Below are 12,311 nucleotides of genomic sequence, written 5' to 3'. Positions count from 1 at the left end.
TGCCTTCCCTTAAAATGTGAATGCTGGAGGAAAAACATAATGGCAGGTGCCTGTAGGTGGGAGATTCCTGATTTTCCTTAACAGGCTTTGCTTTCTGGCCATCGCTCTCTTCCCAGGGCAGCTCTGTCACCTGTTTTTTCTCACTGATCGGATCAGTTGCTATGCAAAATAATAATCGCAAAAATCGCGGGTCAGGTGGATCCCGACAGAAAGGAAATCGAAAAGGGTGAAGCAGAATGGCGGGGATGAAAGTCATGCCCCTCTGAACATCAGCACGATTATTGGGCAACGGGAATGTTGCCACCAGCAACCAGACGAAGTGAGTGCGACTCTTTGAAATTTTAGGTTGACTAAATTATGCTTTCAGAGTGTGTGACTGTTCACTAAGTCTCCACCTGCGGAATGTCACTCTTCTTTTTCCACATAAACATTTTAGCACTTTTACAAAACTTCAAACGCCCCTTGGCAGAGAAGGCTAGCGGTTTTGGCTCAGGTGTCAATCCACACCTGCAATCAGCAAGTGACACCTGGGAGCACCTTGATGGACTGTGTTGAGTGTTCCTCAGAACGTGGGACAGACGCAGGTGGCGGGTGCTTGGCAGAGTTCCTGTGTGGGATTTCTAGATCAGAGGAGGCTTGCTAGGTTAACTTAGGACAAGCTGTGCGGTCCTTTCCACAGAGCACATTCCAAAAGCTCCCTCTTTAGGAGCCATTTCAAAGTCATGGTCACTGTAGTCTGATGTATATTGCATCAGAAATAGGTTCTAGCAGGAAGGTCATTTGCTGCTTCTCAAATCAAACTGTCCTGATATTCACTGGAAGATTTCTCAGTGTTGATTTATGAAATACAGTCAATAGTATAACAGTTTGGAAACATAAATTAAAAAAATCTGAAGTTTATATTTGACAGAAATCCCAACTAAACAATACTATTTGTTTTGAAAAGAAATATGTGGAAGTGTATCAGAGAATCAAATGTGAAATTATGTAACTTCAAAAGTCATTACAATCACACATTATTTTACAACAAAGCATATTTTCCTCCTTAAATATACAAATAATCTGGAAGCTAGGTACTAAGGCAGCTGCTACTTTTCTTACTGGCAGGTTGAACACATTCCATGAGACATACAAGAAGATGAGCAATTTACTAGGTCACAAATTATAAAAATGCATCTGCCTAAGGAAGGTATCCCTCTAACAATCACTTGTTGACAAATTCGTCAATCCCCATTATTTTTTAAAACTTACATTGTACATGTTAAATTGAAGATCACTCTTGTAGGTTTTACTACATTCTTTAGCTTTTAAATTATACTGCAGTGTTTAGTCAATTATTTTGATAAAAATGTCGCTCTCAAATTTACAAAACTATTTGTACTTGCTTTTGGTATATGTCCCACTTTAAGGAATTGGAGAACATCATGCTAAGTGAAATAAGCCAATTCCAAAATACAAAGGTCTGAACGTTTTCCCTGATAAGTGGATGATGATATATAATGGGGTTGGGTGTTGGGGGATGAGAGAAAAATGGAAGAATTTTAGAATAGTAGAAGGAAATAAGGGGGCATATGAAAAATGGTGGAATGAGACAGACACCATCACCCTCTGTACATGTATGATTACATGAATGGTATGAACCTACATCGTGCACAACCATAGAAATGAAATGAGGCACCCCATTTGTGTACAGTGAATCAACATGCAGTCTGTAAAACTAAAACAATAATTTAAAAAATTAATAAAATAATTTTTTAAAAGAAGGTTAAAATTATCCCAACCACCTAGGAGTAACAACATGCTAGATTGGCCCCCAAAATTCTTTACCTGGGGTGTAATGTTCCCCCGAATGTGAGCAGGGCTGTGAACATGGTGGAATTCACTTCCGTGAGAAGCTTCCTGAAGCCCTGTGGTAAGAACGACCTATGGAGTCTTTCCAGGACCCCGGAAGACAGGTGTGCAGACACGCCCAGGTAGCACGGAGGCTGAGCACGGAGGCTGGAGGCTGAAGGTCGTGCCTCAGGATGCTGTGCGCTGCGGCCTGCTGCACCAGTGTGAGCTCTGAGGACAGGGTAGGTGCGCCGACCCCCGTCTCCGTGTCTCTGCGCAAGGGACTCGTAAAGAAATGAGAGACAATAACTGGCTGAGTGCTTCTGCCTGCAGAGGGCTCCTTTAGTTTTGTCCACCGCCCCCTCTCCAGTGAGTTCTGAAACTAGGGAGAAAGACAAATAAATAGATAAATAATAATGACGTGACCAGTGACGCATGGAGGCTAGAGCGAGAAGCAAGGATCAGTCAAGGCTTCCGAGTGGAAAACCACCTTGTACCCTCAGCAGCTAGCCAGGGCCCAACAGAGCGTCAAAACGAAACGCGGCCGTGTCTGGCAACCCTGGCTCCGGGCTGCACTTGGGCTTCGGGCGGGAGAGAAGGTCCTCCGTCTGCTCAGTGTGTTTGCTCTGTCCATGCCTGGCCGCAGTTGAATCTGGTACAAAACGAGCGTTTTGGAGATGAATATGTCACTCTTGAAAGGCACCCAATGAAGAGAGGCAATGGGGGTCACAGGGCCTCTCAAAGTGTGTTCTACTGAAGGGCACTTTAAATATTTATCTTATATAACTACATATCTTTTAGGTCATGAGAAAGTACATCATCTCTGAATGTGAATTTAAAATCACTGGAGGGGTTGGTGTGTTGAAGCAGATGGGAATCATATGAGAAATTAAAACTTATGGGGAAAATATGTAACATTAACATTTTGAAATTTTTACAGAAAATAGTTGCAAGTGGAAACAGAAAAAAAGTTTTGAAAATCTAAGTCATATAAAAAGAAAGAGGTATATACAAAGAAGGAGAACTTGGTCTTTTGGTGGCAGACTTTGACATAACTAGAATCCACCTAACTTTATTCTAAATGCTCTTGTTGATGTGTGCCCTGGTCTTCCACGTCAGTGTTGCTGAGTATGGTATGAAGCAATGTGATCATTACCTACAACAGTAAAGCTGTGTTTCACACATGGGGTGATACACAAGTTTCGTAGAGGGATGAAAGATATCACCCATTTTAAGCAGAGGGAACCTCTTCCTATAGGTCATGGCTAATGCAGAGAGCATGGATTCCAGAATTCACTGCCAAAGTTTGACCGTGAGTTTATATGTACATGTGTACACACGCGCGCGCGCACACACGTTTCCTTATTGTTATAAGTGATATTAAGTCATAGGTTAACGTGGGTTTAGACATTGCTCTTAAAGGTTTTTGATTTTTTTGTATTATCACACTAGACATTTTTATCTCTGAGGTTAAAACAAACCTAATGGTCATGGAACATTTCATCACTAGCAGTGTTGATAAAGATGAGTTAAGAAGGTCCCTTCTTAGAGTGACTTCACATCATTCTAAATTAACCAAATGAGTAACTGATGTCCTAAATTTTAACTGTGTTCTAAAAATCAAACATAAATTTGATATTTTGAAAGGAAACTTACAAATGTACAAAATATAAAGATGTAAAAACTTGTATACAAATACAAATAAGAAATAAACCTCTACATGTTGTTTCCTTTTTATTGTTTCTGTTTGCTGGTGCAGGGGACTGAACCCAGGGCCTCAGGCCTGTGTTCTACCTCTGAAAACACCTATAGCCCATTCATGTCCCTGGACATGAGACCCGTCAAGACTGAATCAGTCTTCATGTTGATTCCCAGTTGAAATTTTACAAATAGATAGATTAAAACTTTTTAAGAAATTTCCAAATTTCTTAAGAAATTTGTAGAAATAGATGTTTTAGTATTAAACCAAAAGTCATCAAACATTATATTTTCTTGATAAATTTGAGGAATATTTTTCAAAAGTCAAATTCATCAGATTATAATAAAGTCAATTGCATATAGACTCATTAAGAATACTAAATGAGGACAAATTTAATTAATCCTCAAATGACATATTTAAGAAACAAAACTTCCAATTGAAGATGCCAGACTGACCGAATAAGAGTCTCCTCATCTTCAAGATGCCCTGGACCCTGTAGGAAATTATTCATTATGTTTATCACAATCTAATAATGATGCAGAGAAAGTAGAGACCTTCTGGTTCCATGACAGTCTAACCCATGTCTGGAACCTGGAAAACAAATGTGGGGGGTAACTGGAAAAACCAGGTGGAGGAATTCAGTCCCAGAGGATTCACAGAAGGGTCTCCCTGTGAAGCCAGGGATCAGTTCTAGACCCAGGCACCACAAAAGCCTGAGCAATGCACATGTAGTACCTGGTGCAAGAACCAGAACATTCTTTTCTCAAGAAGTCATAGCTAGAGGGATATGAAAATCTGTATAAATGAGCCCAGTTCAGACATTTCTCCAAGTCCTCAGCCTGTGAAGTCCATGGCCGATGAGCTGACCCCATGATCTTGTCTCAGTTGCTTTCTGTTGCCTTGCTGACGAGGAGTGGGCAAAGGAGAGCCTCGGGCCTTAGTGCAAAGCCCATAAAATGAAAGAAAAGCCCCACTCCCACCCCCCAAAAAACAGGAAATTAAAAACTCAGAGGAACACTGGTGCTTTTTAGAGAAGAAGTTCTCCAACATACCAAAACAAACCAGAATCTCTAATAGTGTCATAACGGGACTTAAGAATACATTACATCATGAGACAAGAGGCTGTGGACAAGGAGCTCTTGGATATTAAACATATAATTGTCATAATAAATTAGGAAGAGATTGCTAAATAAATAATTGAGTTCAATAAATGAAACTGTGACAATATCCTAAAATCTGAAAATAAAGGTATAAAGAGATAGAGGAAAATAAAACTAATCACTCCAAGTGGAAAATACTGCATAAAAGAAAGATGGTACATCTCAGAATGAGGCTGATGGTCCCAGCGTGCAGCAGAACGGCTCGGGTACGACTCCGGCGAGGGTCAGCTGCTGAAACCAAATTCCAAGCACACAGCGTGGAAAAGAGAATTGATGGCACACACAGACATTCAAAGGAATGATCTTAGGAAAACTCATCATGACCACATCACAGGACCAAGTGAAGAGTGAAGGAGACAAGAATGGGAGGACATTTAGAGAGATTTTGTTTCACAAAATCAACAAAAATACTTGGAAAGAAATGAGAAGCTCTCCAGTGCCTCCGCTGGGAAAATAACCCGTCCCAGCAGTCAGCCCTGGGTGCAGGAAACTTTTCCAGAGAAGACGGCATCGCTTTCCCTCCACATTTGTCTTTTCTAATTGGATTCGCGGGGCCAGCTGGTTGGGCTCCTGCCTGCTTTCTGTGCAGCAGCGGTTTCCGTCCACTACGGCTTTGCTGAGGATCTCTCGCTTATCAGTGTGATGTGTTTTTCCAGGCCAGGTATTGGAGTTATAAGTCACTGTCACAATCTTGTTACTAAGACTGTATGGCCTTCTGGGAAATACTAATGCAAGCTTTGTGCCTTCAGTATTTGAGAGTAGGTATTTTCATAGAGGAATGCATGTTTTGTTAAAAAAAATGCTTTATGAAAACCTTCTAACCATAACTGTAGACATAAGGATGATTTTGTGGAAGTAATTTTCACTTATTTTTAAAACAATGTAAATAGTAGACAAGTTCTATGGATGTTGCTAACTTTCAAGTTTTAATATAGACACTTTCCTGGGGTAGATGGGGAGATAGATGATAGACAGATATTAAATATTTTCTCCTTCTTTTTCAAATAAAATTCATAGGAGACCAGGATGTATTTGGTTTACTGGCGGGAAAGTCTGCCGTGAAGAGCTGGTGTGTTTCGCTGGTCGGTTCTGCAAACTGCCAAGCATCCCTCCTGCTCTCCTATGAAGGGGCTGTGGGGAGCCCCGACATTCCCAGTTCAGGGAGGTGACAGGGAGGGAACTGCAAACACCCAGTGAACAAGAGCAGGAGCTGGTCAGCCTTGTTACTTCAGACAGATTTTGTTTGTCCTCTTTTCTGTGTGACACACAGTACTGGACAAAGAAGAAGCCTACCTTAGTGCAAGATGTGCCTTCTCCATAGAGGGACAAAGAAGCAGGGGACATTGGAGAAACCCAGGAGCCCTTTTTGCCACTGAAAAGACCTGTTCTTCCAAACAGAAAGACCCGTGTTAGGAATATGGGCATCCTTAGGTCAGCTGGGGCAGGTAGAGGAGCAGATTGTGTGATGCATATTTCTTTTCTCCTCTCCTCTCCTCCTCTCCTCTCCTCTCTGCTCTCTCTCTCTCTCTCTCTCTCCCCCCCCCTTCCTTCCTTCCTTCCTTCTTTTTTGGTACTGGGTATTGAACCCAGGGGTGCTTCCCCACTGAGCCACATCTCCATCCCCAGCTCTGTTAATTTTTGAGACAGGGTTTCACTGAATTCCTGAGGCTGGTCTTCACTGGAGATCCTCCTACCTCAGCCTCCTGGTCTCTGGGATTAGTGGCGTGCACCACCACACGGGGCCACGAGCACACATTTCTATATGTCCCCTGGCACAGCATCCGTCCTTCAGACTACAGAAAATTCTTGGAGAAAAAGTGCCAACATTTTAAAAAGATAAGTTCAATTTCCACAAGGATAGTGAGTAGAAATTGAGCTCATAGAGTGTAATAACTATGTATCCATGAAGTTGTAATGAATATAAGTAGAAAATTGTAATAATATTCATTTCTACAACTTAATGCTATAATCATATAAATATAATTAAAGATAACTTTTTAGCTTCAGTGGAGCTTCATGAGGACATTGCATAGAAAATCTGATGATAAAATCAGTACTCAGAACACCGAGCAAGATATTGAGGTGGTTATGCACTTTTCTAAAAGTGCTCTTACGATTCTGACAGCAGCTGTGACTTCATACACAAAATGTGGTTTAGAAAACCATTAGATTAGATGGAAATCCTGAGTATCCAGTTACTGGAAAGACAGTCCTGTGCATGTCTCTGAAAAGCTCTGAACATTGGTTTCTTCCTTTGTAAAATGGTGATTAATAATAACTATTTTTGATAAGTCCATTTAATGTTAATTAATGTCTTGATATCAAAGAGCCTGAGTGTAGTAGGTAAACTATAAGACGTAAAGAATCTGTTATTACTTCATGGCACATGTTTAATTGTCAATTGAGAAAGTGAGCACAGAGCAGAAATATGTTTATGCTATTCAGCTAATATCAATATGCTAAAATCATAGGAGCCAACAGTAAAATTAGAGATGGGTGAATTTTGGTGAGTAACCAGGAGCCACTGATCATATATTATCTGAGAGGCAAAATAAAGATTTTGAGTTAATTCTCCATGAGCTGGAACCACCAGAGGATTGTGAACTCAGAAATGACCTCGTCTTATATTTTAACAAGTCGTATCTGTATGCTCTACGGAAATTATATTTTTAGATTATTCAGTTTGGAAGCTCATGATATTGTACAAATAAAGAATAGTTGGATGAGAAGGTAGAGCTGAATATACTGACTTGGCCAATTCGGATTGCATATGAATCTTAGAGCTGATAAAATGTGCTCATGTGTGGGATTCAGGAGGCAAGACAGTTTGCAGGAAAAGAGCATGTTACATTATTGTCACATGTGACTGAAACACGGGTTCCTGTTCATTGATGGGGTGGGGGGCGGGGCTGTAGAGTATTTTCAAAGTGAAAAATTAAGAGCTCATAGTGGGATTTTTTTCTTTGAAAGATGCTTTTAGATGGATTGATCACACACATACACACTCACACACACATGCCCCTTATCAACACTTGCAAGGACTCCACTATATATCCCACTACTCTGTCACATCTAACTGGACCAGTCATAGCTGTTAAATCACGTCCCCAAGATTGCCACCTCTGCATTTCAAACCATGACTAACAGATCCACGTCCCATGCCTTCCGAGAGTCCAGCAAAGGGGACTGATCTTTGCTACCGTCTATGCTGCAAGATCTACAAGTCCCTTACTCCACAAGGGTCGCCCTGAGCAGTTCCCATGTTGCTACAGGGTTACTTGAGTGAATGTCTTGTGTTGCGGCTCCTCCTTCAGAGTGGGCTGGATCAGGATCACACTTCCTGTAGCCAGGACTGCCATGCTTCAGAAAGCAGGAGCAGGAAGCCACCCTGCTATTCCTGCCCCAAGCCTGCAGGCCTGAGTCCCTCTGGAAACTCAAGCTTTATTGTCACCTTTGTTACTGTCATGGCAGGAGATTTTCCTGTGTGAACTGCAGTGGGCGCTTGCATTGTTCCTTTGTCACCACTGAGACAAGTGGCCTCTGACTCCTCACTATCTGTATTAACACCACATAACGGAAACCAGATTTATCTCACCAAGGACAACTTAAAATTCCAATGATCGCTTTAAAACATTTTGATATAAATAAAATTGTTCATTCAAAAACACAGAAGGGACAAATCCTCACGGGGAGATTTTCTTTCCTATCTAAAAACTAATGCTATGTAAAAGGGAGGTCACCTTATTTCCACCAACTGCAATAAATCTCACTTGTGTGTATGTGTGTCCAAGTGTGTTTGTGTGAGAGTCCGTGTGTGTGAAAATGGGTTCTTTTCTGATCTTCCTCCATCCCTGTAGAGGGAAGATAATCACATTCTGCCAATGATGATCTAATGTTTCTCTGAAGTCAGCTCCCACTGGCTTCTCCTGTTCCTTTCTGTTTTTCTTCTCCCACTCTGCTCCCTTCTCTAGGGAAATTGTGAAGACTTATTGATAAAATTTTTATTTTCTGTCATAACACGTCTACCTTAAGAATGTCTAGCTCAGATAAACAACTGACGTTTGAAAAATGATCTAAAAGATTATTAAACTACAAAGTTTCTTGCTTAACACACAGGCCATATAAAAAAACAAAAGCAAAACAATAAGAACAGCAAATGCAGCTGAGAAAGGTAACCTAGTTCCAGCCTTGCTTTCTACTTTCAAGATCTCTGGTTGGAACAAAAAGTGAGGAACTAATAAACATATTTTTAATAGTCCCTCTAGTTTATGAATTCAGTTTCATGAATTTTATTATAGAACTATGCAGCTTTATATAATGAACCTAAAAATACACAAATTATTGGACAAATGAGAATGAACAAATTATAAAGGCTCAGAGAATACTAAATATTTTCTTCCACAATTTATTAGATAAAATTAATGCCAATACAAAATTCTAGTTTATTCAATACCAGAGGTGAGCTTTTCATGCTTTCAACTCTCTAAAAATCCTACCTTGGTTCTGAGATATTAATAAGTCAGTAGGTGTTTCAGAAGTATTTCAGATGCTACAGATGGCAAAGTTGGTAAACCCCAAAGCTACCCTTCCTTTTGACACCAGTATCATGCTTGGGTCCCCAAGTCCAGCCTCAATAATTCACTAGATCCCAGTGGCTCAGGAGGCTGATGCAAGAGGAGCGGGAGTTCAAAGCCAGACTCAGCAACTTAGTGAGGTGCTAAGCAACTCAGTGAGACTTTGTCACTAAATAGAATACAAAAAGGACTGGAGATGTGGCTCAGTGTTTAAGTGCCCTTAGGTCCAATCCCTGGTACCAAAAAATAATAATTATAATAATTCACTAGAAGGAATTAGCAAACTCAGAGAATACTTTATAGTCAGTTACTGATTTTACAAAACAACAATAACAACAAAAAAACCCACAACAGATTATAATCAACCGGGGGGGCAGGCCACAGGCTGGGCCCGGGAGGCATGGGACAGGAGTTTCCCATTGTGCTTTCCAACGAGTCATGTGAATGGCGCCTCTTCCTCCTAGAATTTTGTGTGGCCATGCCTGTGGAATATTGTCCACCGGGGAAGCTCCCAAGCTTCAGCCTCCAGAGCTTTTCCCAGGGTCACGTGGACGTGGTTGACCTCCAGTAGAGCTGAACTGGGTCTCCAGCGCTTCCAAAGTTTGAGCTGATACCATGTGGCCAACGTCCCCACCGTAAGTCACATTGTTAGGATTCACTCTGTCCAGCTCAAGTTTCCCAAGGGAAACTTCCCTTACATCAGGGAGGACAGTACAAGGACTTAGTGGCTACTTTCTAAGAGTCAGTAGCAAAGAGGAACCTCTACTGGAGCAAGGATTATTCTTTACTGAACAAATAGATGAAATTTTCTCTCAATAAAATTCTAATAAAGGTCGTTTTCTTAGTGTTTAATATAATGAATTCTTATAATGCTGCAACAATTAAGGTCTTAATATGTTGACTTAAATTTTATTTCCTGATCCTTAATTAAATTTTAAACAATACACTAATGTTGAGTTAACTAATTTGAAAAGTCATTGAAGGCCTAGACAACATCAAAATAAGAAAAGAAAATACAAAATTTGATCACTAACATTAATTTAAAGTTAATTGTATCCTTAAAAAGGAAGAATGCCAATGCTTTGGGGTCATTTCTTATTTTTATTAATTTTATTCCATATATTTAAGCTATGCAGCATGGTATTAGAAGATGTGTTTAGTAAAATTGTTACTATGGTGAAAAATTAGCAGATCCATCATCTTCCAGTGTTCTCCATTTCCCTCCCTGTGGCAAGAGAATTTTAGCACAATTCCCAAATATGGTAATATACTATCTATTATTAACCGTAGTCCTCCTGTCGTGCGTAGACACTCTGACTGCTTTGTCCTCTGTACGTGCTACTGTGCATCCTGATCTGTAATGCAATGTTATTCAGCCTCTAAGAGGAGGCAGTAGTGCCATTTACCACAGTAGGAATGAGCCTGGAGGACATTATGGCAAGTGGACCAAGCCAGATGCAGAAAGGAAAGTGTCACATGACCACACTTACATGTAGACCTGCCCCTCAAGAGTCAAAAGTCTGTGAACAGAAAATAGAACTAGTTATCGGTATCAGAATGATGTCATATTTATGCACAAATCTAAAAACATGTATATATACATTTAAATGCATATATGCATACGTATAAATGCATGGATATGTATAACATAGAAAACACATCTATAACTTGTCATATGCAATGTAATACACATTTTATATGTTGCAGTTTAAAAAATTTGGTATAAAATATTCATGATATGTTTAACATGCAACAAAAAGCTAACTACATTTAAAGTTAAAATTAAATGTTTATGATCTAGTCCATGGTTACTTGTTATTAATCACAATGGGGTTTACTGAAGATTACAAATCATGCTAAAGACTATAAAGATTTTTATAATGTAAGAGATTTGTAAGTCTACAAAATATAGAAAAACTAAAGAAAACTTAAAATGTTAAGCCAATGTTAATGAATTTGTTACATTTAAAAATTTGTATACAAATATCTTACTTCAAAATATTACTGGACCATACAAAGAAAAACATAAAAGTTTTGTCTATGAAATTACCAAGTTATCATCTATAGCAAAAAATATCTCATATATTGAAAAGGCCAAGTTCTGAATAACTTCTGCCTTAGTTTTCCAATAATTTCCCTTAAAGTCAAAACAATTTTAACTTATGTTTATAACTGTGTTCCTCAGTTAATTCCTCCTGATTTTGTTTTCCAAAGCCAGACTTGATTTATTTTGACAGACACATGTATTTTGACATCACAGTCTGCTAGATATTCTACTGGAGGTTGTCTGCAAGGGACAAAGATCTCCCACTAGCCCCAAGGTGGTGAACAGTTCAAGAAAGAGATGACATGACTCTAAGGGCACAAAACACAAGTTGAATGAAGACCTACACATCAGATTCCAAGGGGGCCACCCTGCTGTGACAACTGTAGCACACTTTGCAGATGTCCCTTCAGAAGTGGGACGGTCATTTCTCCTGCAGCCAGGAGCCGGGAGTCTGAGCTCCCCTTGTGAACTGATCTTCCATGATTCTGAGCTCACTAGCATCCAACAGGGGAGGGCAGATGACAGAGGCCTCACACGCGACCTGTATCTTCTGATCATTTTTGTCCTTCATTGCTGATCGTGGCTACTACCTGTGAATTCATCAGTATGTCTGAAGGCTAGACCAGGCTTTAGAGATTCCAAATAGGTTCTTTGGGAAGACTTGAACTCAGATGCTTAGTTCAAGTTACATCTCTGGCATTCTCTCATCTTGTCAATAAGTACTGGACTAAGAAGAAATGAATACATAAGTAAATACTGAACTATGATAGATTTTAAGCAACTCGTTCTTTAGGAATATGTCACAACAATGCTAAAATCATAAAAATATCAGTGTACCTAACTGGTCTTATAGTTAATTCAGTGCCAATAGTACCACGAAGCCTTCCTAACCAATAAAAATCTATACTGATCATATGAACAGCATCATTGACCAAAACGAGGTCCCTGATCATGAAGCAGTAGAGCCATAGCAAAAGTTTTAAAGAGTGAGGACATCAGGA

The sequence above is a fragment of the Sciurus carolinensis genome, chromosome 15 (genome assembly GCF_902686445.1).
Source record: "Sciurus carolinensis chromosome 15, mSciCar1.2, whole genome shotgun sequence".
NCBI lineage: Eukaryota > Metazoa > Chordata > Mammalia > Rodentia > Sciuridae > Sciurus > Sciurus carolinensis.
The sequence above is the reverse complement of the archived record's forward strand: the minus strand, read 5'-3'. Positions refer to the sequence as shown.